Consider the following 11,017-nt stretch of genomic DNA (forward strand, 5'->3'; position numbering starts at 1 on the left):
AAGGACTCTGCGGGTCCTCAAATGAAGCAAAACTTATTGGACCGACGACCTGCCAATTCGCTCAGCCAAATGACGAGTCGCCGTCAAGGCCGGTGAAGGTATACCTCTTCACCACTCCTAAAAAGACCGGATCATATCACTATAAACCCACCACTGTAAGGTGAATATTTTGTTATTTTTCTTTTTTACACCATTTAATTTCAATTTATACGCTAATTTTGAATGGTTTGCCTTGTAGAGCTTTTGTATTTTTTACCGAATCCCAAAAAAATTGTGAAATTTTACATTTTCCTGGAAACTCAATGGAGTTTGATAACATATATTAATTAATATAAATTAAATCTGAAATGGGAATGAATTGGGAAATTCCAGTTTTCGTGGGCTGTAGAATTCTGAAATTTTCCAAAATTTTCCGAGAATTCTGAAATTGTGTAGTTCCCCTACAAACTATTCACTGTCAGTATCCAAAAGACCGTAAGTCCACTGTCTATAAAATTTCATATTTTTTTAGCAAGGCTTTCCTCTAAATATTCCCCTAAAATTCTCATTTTGACTGCGTCTCCAGGAATTTCCTCGAATGTTCCCCAAAGATTTCCAGGCTTTTAAAAAAATTTAGTTCTTTCATCAATTGAAGAAATAATTACCAGCATTTGTCGACTCCTCATGAATTATTTACCCAAGTCCGAGTAAATAAACATGGAAAAATCTGCAGAATTCAGTGGAAAAGAAACAAAGAGAGAGCGTTAAGCTAATAAAACCGTCTCCTCGAAAATTAGTTTTGTCCGAGCGTTATACCCGGAGCTTTTAATTGTCCCCATTAAAACTCGGGAGGGAAGCTGTGCGAGAAAAAAAATGTGCAGTCCACGGGTACAGAATGAGAAATGGAGATAGTGAACGTCGTCCTTATTCGAGAGATACCGAGTTTATGATCCTGGCTTGAACCTATTTAAAAAGCTCTGGTTTATTACACTTTTTATACATTTTTTAATTATCATTATCATATTTTCCCTCATTTCGATAAAGAGTCACACGTACGTAAAGATTATCATTCCTCAGGAATCTCATATGCGGAAATGGTTTGGACGTTTTATCGGCAAAATTTTTCATTCTTTCTTCCGATCCTCAATGGCCTTTGACGACGGTCACGCCAACTTTACATATACTTGCCCTCGACATTACATCGGGTTAAACGATATACGTATGAACAGATTCGTCTCGATACCTGTGAACAGATGGCGGCTTTCGTTGGTAGTTGGTTGACATCACTCGGGTCAAACTGGCGATAAATCATGGGGATCATATTACGTTCTATAGAGAATCATAGGCACTTTTAATTCCCTCCCTAAGGCTGTGCAATTAAGAATTTTCTGGAATTTGACAACTCTGGCGAGGAATTTTCTACTAAAATTTACTTTGAGTAAAAATTACACGATGTTAGATGAATATTATACAAAAAAATTGTAATTTCACCTCAGCTTTGAGTAATTATTGTTTCGCTTTTATGGTAGAAATTTCTGAATATTATCTTTTCTGCATTGCATATTAATTCTGTACTGCCAATTTTTAATGTTTTTAAATTGTATCCATCCCGACAGGTTCTCACGTGTCCCTTCTAACATTTTTTGTGGCGAGGAGCATTTTTCTGGGTGCCATTTCGGTGTCGCGGATCGCGTATTTCATGACGAATAAATAGGCCACCGATTTCTCTGGAGGAAATAATAAATAGAGGGATCCCTCCGGATGCTGACTGCCGGGCGTCGTAAGGAAGGACGAGATATTGTTCTAGGAAAGTCTCCATAATGCTGTCTTCGCTGGTGCTAAGTATGTGCCGACAAAATTGACCCCCACTTCCCATTCTAAAAGAGGCACGATTGACACCAAAGAGGATTGACTAAAGGAGAGGCTCAGTTCTGGGGGTTGGAATGACCCCAGCGGCATCGTAGTACTGCACCCCAAGAGAAAGAGGGGGCCGCACCCAATGGTGGGGTGTCTGCCCGTCAGCCGACTCGGTAACTGCCTCAGTATAGTGAATATTGTCAGAGTAACCTCGGCCGTAACCCCCACTCTCCGAAGTCCCCACTTGTGGCCGTGTTCCCCACCAGTCGCGCCGAACAAAACCGAAGCTACTTCTTTGGTATACTGAATATTATACTGAATATTACCAAAGGAGTAACTTCGGTTTTGTTCGGTTCGACTGGTGGGGAACACGGCCACAAGTGGGGATTTCGGAGAGTGGGGGTTACGGCCGAGGTTACTCCTCTGACAATATTCACTATAATATTCAGTATAGCAGTCCCGCTCTCAGAGGGACCAATGGACTGGGTAAATTTTATTTTCTGAAAATTTAAAATTTTTCAATTTCAGTGAATACCTCCTCGATTTTCATGTTCCCCTGATACTTTCCGAAAAATTTAAAATTTCAGTGAATACGTCCTCGATTTTCATGCTCCCCTGATACTTTTATAAAAATTTCGAATTTTCAAATTTCAGTGAATACCTCTTCGATTTTCATGCTCTCGTGATACTTTTTCAAAAATTTCGAATTTTCAAATTTCAGTGAATACGTCCTCGATTTTCATGCTCCCCTAATACTTTTTGGAAAATTGCGAATTTTCAAATTTCAGTGAATACGTCCTCGATTTTCATGCTCCCCTAATACTTTTTTGAAAATTTCGAATTTTTCAATTTCAGTGAATACCCCCTCGATTTTCATGCTCCTCTGATACTTTTCGAAAAATTTCGAAATTTCAAATTTCAGTGAATACCTCCTCGATTTTCATGCTCCCCTGATACTTTTTTGAAAATTTTAAATTTTTCAATTTCAGTGAATGCCTCCTCGATTTTCATGCTCCCCTGATACTTTTTTGAAAATTTTAAATTTTTCAATTTCAGTGAATGCCTCCTCGATTTCCATGTTCCTCTGATACTTTTTCAAAAATTTCGAATTTTCACATTTCAGTGAATACTTCCTCAATTGTCATGCTCTCCTGATACTTTTTCAAAAATTTCGATTTAGAAAATTTCAGTGAATACCGCCTCGATTTTCATGCTCCCCTGATACTTTTTTGAAAAATTCTAACTTTTCAATTTCAGTGAATACCTCCTCGATTTTCATGCGCCCCTGATACTTTTTCAAAAATTTCGAATTTTCAAATTTCAGTGAATACCTCCTCCATTTTTATGCTCCTCTGATACTTTTTTGAAAATTTTTCATTTCTCAATTTCAAGCCTTAGGTCTAGTCCATAACAGCCACAGCCATCGATGATCATCGTGTCAATCTTGGTTTTAACCCCTTTAGTCTCAGTCTCACTCTCAGTTTTCACTAATATTCACCAAGAGCCATTGCTAATCTCTAGATATCTCCAAGTCAGTATCGACATGAAGTTTCTCCAACGTATTTCTAGGCAACAGGGTGCAACCGACCTACTTCCTGGGTGAAATTTCCAAATTTGGGCAATATTAAGCTCAGTTAGCAACAAAACAGCCAAACTCCGCCTCATAACCCGTCAACGTACGCCCAAATTATCTGAGAAGATACGCCCAACCGGTCGAGACCTCTACGCCTCGGCTCAGCCTACTTATTATAGACCAACCACCTGCCGAATTCTCTCAACAATCATCACCGGCACTGCCTCGCCAAGAACTACACACTGAGTGATTCTCGCGTACCATTTAAAATCACCACTGTAAGTCGAACATTTGCATTTTTTTCCTCTTTATACTTGTTTTTATGCCATCGGTGCCCGTAATCGCGCGATTCTAACCTCGCTTCGCTCGGTTAAATCGCGGATTCCGGGCGCGATGACATAAAATTTTGTATGAAACGCGTGCGTAATATATTTTTCGACTCGTGGGATTGTAAAACTCGCCTTCGGCTCGTGTTACAAACCCCCCACGAGTCAAAAAATATATTACGCACGTGTTGCATAATATACTATTTTCTTTTTTCGAATTCCTGGTAAAATCTGAAACCCTTAATTGTGGCCCGAAAAATCAGTTTAATAAATCAAAAAATAATCTCTGAAATCCCACATGACATGACGTTTTCAAATTCTATATTCGTTCCACAATTTATAAAAACAATGAGTGAATCATTGCATTGTGGGGGTCGACTTTCGTCTCCATTATTCTGTGATTCTGCCTCTAGGACCGTAGCATCGGTGTCCAAATCTTCAGGTATAGGAGTGGGGCGGTCCTTCCTTATTTCTGTTAGTTTTCATTGTCGGCTTAATGCCCCTCCCATTGTCAAGGGGGCTGAGGTAGCTCAGATTGCTACGCCCTCTATTCTTATAATGATGTGATTTTACACGGTTTCGATGGGTCACACATCTTCCGTTCGATAATGATTCGATATCGCCCCACTAGTTATCATTATTATTTTAATTTAGACAAAGTCGTTTAGCTGCGGTAACCGTATCAATTTTTCCGCATTCACGTGAAGAAGTAAAAACCTATAACAAGAGCCGACGCCGAAAATAAATTCATTTAAATATTCAATGAATTGCGAAATCGAGACAGTAATTAACAAAATTGTCACAATGTTTAATTTTAATAACTTTCATTTCTAGCCCTCAGATTTCAATGAATAAATGTTTAAAACTTCCGTCTATATTCACAGTAGATGAAATGATTTATTTAAATATAATATTACTTCAAATGAAATTGTATAAACGTAGATAATTTTTCCTCTAGTATATATCCGATATGATCTGATATTAATCCCCGAGAACTCGTCCTCAGTTGGATTCACACACAAACACACACGGTCTAATTAAAAAGCATTAGCATATTATCTCGTACACACTAATTACAGAGTAACACGCGCCACGAGTCACACACACTCATTACTGGGAGTCCAGTCGTTTCTATATAATACAGAATCCATTCACCCGCCGAAATACTCTCGTGGCTCCGTCGATGTGGGAAATATGCGATTAAGCATCGCTCAAAATTAATTAATACCGTCGTACTGTTTCAAATGGGGCTTTTCCCAGCCACATACACCTGGGATAAAAGTGAATTATATCTTTGGTAAATTGACGTTTTGTGGGAGGATCCGGGCTTTTGAGCTATCCATCACATTCAACCATGATTCGATGACCCATTGATTGTCCATCCACACGGAAAACCAACACTTTATTATTATTAAATGTTGGGTGAATAAGTGACGTGGGGATCGACAGTCATACAAAAGATTTTATCGGATTTTCTGTGAATATTTTTCAATTGATTAGTGTTCATTGATAGATGAAAAACCATTTTACTTTTTTAATCAAATGATGAAAGAAAAATACAACGCAGTTAATTTCGCGATTTTATTATAAATAATCGGTGGCGTATTGCTTATGATTTCTTATGATTCGATCATGTGATAATAAATCAGCAATATATTTCCCGATGGTTATGCATTTCATGTAATATTAAAAAAGGAATTTTAAAAGGAAATAAAGTGAGAAGGAAATACTTTCTTTACTCAGTAGAATCCTATCTTTTTCGGATTATTAGAATGAATATTGTTCGAGTTATTCAAGTTTATTTGTGAATTACTCTTAGTCTTACCAATATTGAGGCAACCTTGGGAAAATATTGAACCAATCGCACCCAGCATACCGACATCAATACTGTTGCAAATTATCAAAAAACTAATAACATAATTGTCCCCATCTTGAAACTCGATCATGACGAACGATTATTGGAATGCTTCCATGCGGAATCATAAGTAATTCTCATTGATAACAGAATTTCGGATCAATATACAGAGACAGAATTCGCTTACAATAAACGAGATATAGTAAACAAATAACCTCCCAAAAATATTTTATGATTCTAAGAAACTCTTATGAAAAACTTTATGTTGCATACACAGGGAAAAATAAGATATAAATCGGTGTGCGGCCAGTTGGAATCCTTTTCCCAATAAACGGATTGATATTCGAAATTCTGAAACGAATAAAGTAGTTCTCCTAAATTTTTTCACTGGAATAAATCATAAACCCCTTATGTATAATGTAATTTGAAATAAAATACTCAACCAGCCGTAAAGCGGCTCCAATTATGCAATAATTCCCGAAATATCCGCCTCAAACACTCAGCAGTCCCTAATTAATTAATAAACTACATATACGATAACTTGGGAATTAATATTGCTGGAAGTACTCGACCCTATGATCATCCCCTTGAGTAATAATCCTCGCTGGACCAATTCGCCGTTCTCCTCGGAAACCGTACGATCATTCCGTAAACAGATGAAATTCTTGATCAAGGATTTTCTCCGGAAATAGGTAATAGAGAAAATTGGAGGAGCCCGAAAACCGAAGCATTTTCCTCTGCATACTCATGTCAACGGTATCATCTTGGCATTTAGACCGAAGTATCAGATGTTCGACGAAATGAAATCGAAAGGAATGTAACGATGTCGTGACGTTGTCTGTGGACCATTCGATACAAAGGAGATTGTGCTGAGACAAATTTAAGGATACCAACCTCACTTTCTTCACCAAATTCAGCCCCTCTCGTATTTTCTCCGGTTCTGTTGTCTCTTCGCCTTCATATCACCCCTCAATACAGCGAGTCCCTTTCATTCCGCTTTCTCCACACTGTTTTCCTTTCTCAGTTGCTCCTATTGCCCAAGAACTATCAGTCACACCCTGCGACTTTTATCCCTTGCAATCATCCGAGAGAGAGAGACCGAGTTACGATGTACATCCACATACTCCTTTTTCTCGGTGATAGCAGAGGTGTGACTTGATGCCAGCGTGCTTCATAGCAATTCTCTGTTTATTGCGTTGGATAAATGACACTCGTCTTTGCCCATTGGGACTGATTGAAAATGAATTTCTTTGTTTCAGCGGAAAGGAATTCAATAGAAACTTCAAAATATTGACTTTCTCGGTTTCGTCATGGTGAAATGGATGTCGTGAGTACGGGAAAGTAGCGCAATAAAATGGAAATACCGCAAATAGATGTGAGATTTCCAGGAAATAGTTACAACTTGAGAAATGAAAATTATGTATGTTAAATTACCAGTTAAAGTATAAACTACGAAATTTAAGTACTTGAGATTTGTTAGTGCTTTAAAATTAGGGAGGAATATACAGGCATTAATTTGAAAATATTTCAGGCTAGCAAGGGAAAGTCTGATAAAAATCGTGCAATGTTAGAAAAAATAAAATAATAATAATAATAATGGTTTGGTCCAAATTTTCGTATGACCATTATGTTATTATGGATTGAAACATGAATTAAAATTTGTAAATGTTAATTTTTTTAAATTCAACTGTTACAGATCTGTCCTTTTTCTACTTGTGTTACGATACATATTTATATCCTGCACGATTTTCATTTCGCTAGTTCAATAAATTATTATCTGAGATTCACTTAATTTTTTTCGTTCCGGATTATTTTTCTAAAATGTGTTACTTATTACAAATTTATTTGGGATTAATCTATTTGGGATGAATTTCCCGGGATAAAATTACCTAGATCTGATTTTTATTATTAATAATATTAATATAAAAGAGAGAATAGTTTTCCATGGGATATAAGAATTCATTGCATTTTTTGAAAACATTTATTTTCAGATTTATTGCGTTATTTTTTAGCATACGAATAGAGAAGAGAAATGGTCATCGATTATAACCTGTCGCATTAGAATTTCAATGGCGCTCGTTTGGTTGACCGGAAGTGGGAGAGAAAGAAATATATTCAGTCCACCGAGAGAACCGACAAACTCATCCCTTTGGCATTCCCTTATCCTTATGCCTTATCGGGGATCATAGAGGGGTTGAGAATAAAAAATTGAGCGATATCCTCTCCCCGTGGGTCACCAAGCCGGACACATAGCCAGTTTGGAGTGAATATCACCGAGTTTTTTAAGGCTTTGTGTCTATCCATCGACGTAGGAAAATGAAACCGGTAATGCTCCGGCATTGATGGATTCACCGGCTATTCTATGAATGGGGGGATTATACATGGCATAAATACACTATTTCGTCACAATTGCGTGGAAGGCGGGAGGGGAACCTCGCTATTTTCCATGGCGAATCCACAACCGATAGGTTTCTATCACCTAAACTTGAATAATTGCCTCATTTTTCTCCATTTTATATCGACTAGATCCCGTCATGGAGAATTAATCCGTTAGCGCCCAAAATTGTCCATGACATAATTACATATTTAATAATTCTGTTACAATTTAATGAGAAGGAGAATAATAATATAATTTCTTTTTAGTATCAAATATAAAGTTTGATTTCATAAAGAAAGAAGAAAGAAAAAAGTCTAAAAATTTATATAAAAAATAATTTAAAATTTAATAAATTATATTAAATTTATATATTATATTATATAAATTTAGTATAATATAAAATGAAAATAAAAATATTAAATATTATTATATAAAAAAAAATTAATATATATAAAATTAATATAATTTATATATATATATATATATTTTTAGGAAAACCCTCGTCACGGTGTTCCACCAGGCCAGTATACAAGGAAATCTAACCTAATAATTTCAAAAGAAATATATATATATTAGACTAAAATACATAATATATATATTAGATTAAAATACATAATATATATAATAGATTAAAATACACATCAGACATTATATGTATATATATATATATATATCATATTATATAGATATATTTTGATATGCATAGCGCCAAAAAAGCTGACAAAAAACGTTACATGCTTTTTTTTAAAAGGGATATTAGTACTATGATAGTTATGGATATACTCGTATCAAGAGATAATCCAATTGATCTCTTACCATCGTATTGAGCTCATGAAAAACATACAAAGTAAATTTTTCTTCTGAAATTTGTTATTGCTATTGATTTTCTATGTATCGAATAATTCATTACGAGATACATAGATGGTGAAACTTTCGATATCAAGAGCTTCAATCGATTAATTTTAGTTTTAATTCTATTTTTATCGGAGTCAAAATAAATGAGAAACCCCTTATTTTTTTCATAAGGGAATTCGATATAGAAAATTTTTCTCTTTAAATGCAGGATCTTGAAATCTATATTTAGAAATTCAATTAATTTCTCATCAATAAAATATAAAAAAGATCACGAAACAGATTGCGGAATCAATTCAAGAGTTTCAAACAAAAAATTTCCTTCCCCTAGAATAAGTGGAACAGAAGTCTGTTCTTTTCCCCTCACCATCAATATTTTGGTAATTTGTAGGAAAATCATGAATAAAAAATGTAGATTAATCGAACAATGGGTCAATAATGAGATCATCTATTCAAAAAATATTACCCCAGCCGCACAAACAGAAAAAAAATCTACCAAAAAAACGGAATACACTCTAGACCTAATTTAATGTTGCCCATTGTCAAGTGTTTTTTTTTATTATTTGGGGGGTAGGTGATCTCTTGAAGGGTGCTTTTTTCTCGAATAAAAAAAAAACTCAGGACACGGAATTATCCCCTCTATTATCACGGGTGTTCGTTTTTTTTTTCACGTGTATAGTTTTTTTTTCAGGGAATACCCCTCACCCTTCACTCTTGTGACCTCATTTCCATATATTTCTGATGTTCATAGGGGTTGAGGGGTGCGTGCATCCGTGGTATCGATAGACATCGGAATTTCACTTCCGGTTGGCAGGCAAATTGCCACCTGGTGAGATGACCAACGATGCGTTACCCAGTACAAAGACTCATATGAGAATCTGCCCTTTTTACTTTATTTCATTGAATTTATGGTGGATAACACGTGCTGAGGCTATTCTGCGGGATTTTCAGGCACTAATTGACGAGCCGCTGCTTCCGGTTCGTAACATGCTGTCTTTGTTACCCTCAGACTAATTTTAATCGCGTGAAAAAGGAATTATTCGAATCAAATAAATGGTGTAATTGAATTTAGATGGGTGGGAATTGGCGGAAGCGGAAGGGCCGTGGGCTACTCGCAATTTTTTAATTCTGCTATGATATCGAAAAAATGTCAGTGATATCAACTTGTTTTTAAATATTCCATAAAAACTATTGCATTCCAAATTTTCGAAAGGAATAGGATAACTTTCTGAGATGAAATAAATGATTTTGGATTAAGTTCATTCGTATTTTTTGGGAACAGGGAGAATATTTCTTTTGATTAAGCCCTGATCTATTTATATTGGAAGCTGTCATGTAAAGATTGTCCTAAGAGAACAAATTATTTTTGCCACCTCAAATATATTATCCATGATTTGCAGAGAATGTAGTATTTCCATTTGCTGAAAACACTCGAATACTAGCCGGAAGTGGCTTTCCGCTTAAAATAAATGTCGACTAAATGTTGAATTGGATTTAAATAGCAAAGTGAAATGCCACGCGGATATCTAATAGAGTTTTATTTTGGCAAAAAAATTTTAATCGAATATTAAAAGGATTTTATATTATTATAACGTGGAAAGTGAGGTCGTGATGCGTCAACGTTTTATGGGGGTTGAATTTCCGTAAACTGAGGAAAAGTCGGGTCGCCCGTGCCAAATGCGATATCTCTCACCAGGGATTTATGTTAGTCGTTATACGGCCGATGTCTCTCTACCCACAGGAGCCCGAACAACCGTAAACATGAGATAATTAAATTATGGAAATAAAACGAAAGAAGAGGGTTGGAGAGAAAAAGTTGAGGAGAAGAAAAACGCAAGTGGCAAAACAACAGTGTTCCCTTCGTTGGAGATAGAGGCGTCGGGAAAAATCGTAAAACCAATCCGACTGACAAATCTGTATAATGTCCCTGACCCTTATCGCATTCGAAACTACCGTAGACACATGCTCGTAAATGTCCGAGTTACCCTCAGTACGGAGACAAAACTAAAAACAAATAGAATTTTTCAGACAACAGGGAGCAATAAAAATATATTTTCCAGTGGTAGTTCGATAAGTACGAAGAGCTACTCACTCTCTTATTGGGTGGCACACTCTAGAAAAAATACATTTGACATTTAAAGTAGAACTATTTGAAATTAAGAACAATTCTTCATTGCCCAATCATGTAAGGTCTTGAC

At 36.0% G+C, this 11,017-nt stretch overlaps 1 long non-coding RNA gene across 1 annotated transcript; it reads left to right on the plus strand.

Annotated features, from left to right (window-relative positions):
• The first annotated feature begins 2,167 nt into the window (after positions 1 to 2,167).
• LOC105266037 (uncharacterized) lies at positions 2,168 to 7,272 on the plus strand. Its single transcript, XR_892128.1, has 3 exons — positions 2,168 to 2,322; positions 3,406 to 3,687; positions 6,850 to 7,272. It is a non-coding gene; the product is annotated as an uncharacterized lncRNA (long non-coding RNA).
• Positions 7,273 to 11,017: the final 3,745 nt, after the last annotated feature.

This window comes from Fopius arisanus, unplaced genomic scaffold (genome assembly GCF_000806365.1).
Source record: "Fopius arisanus strain USDA-PBARC FA_bdor unplaced genomic scaffold, ASM80636v1 scaffold00035, whole genome shotgun sequence".
Taxonomy (NCBI): Eukaryota; Metazoa; Arthropoda; class Insecta; order Hymenoptera; family Braconidae; genus Fopius; species Fopius arisanus.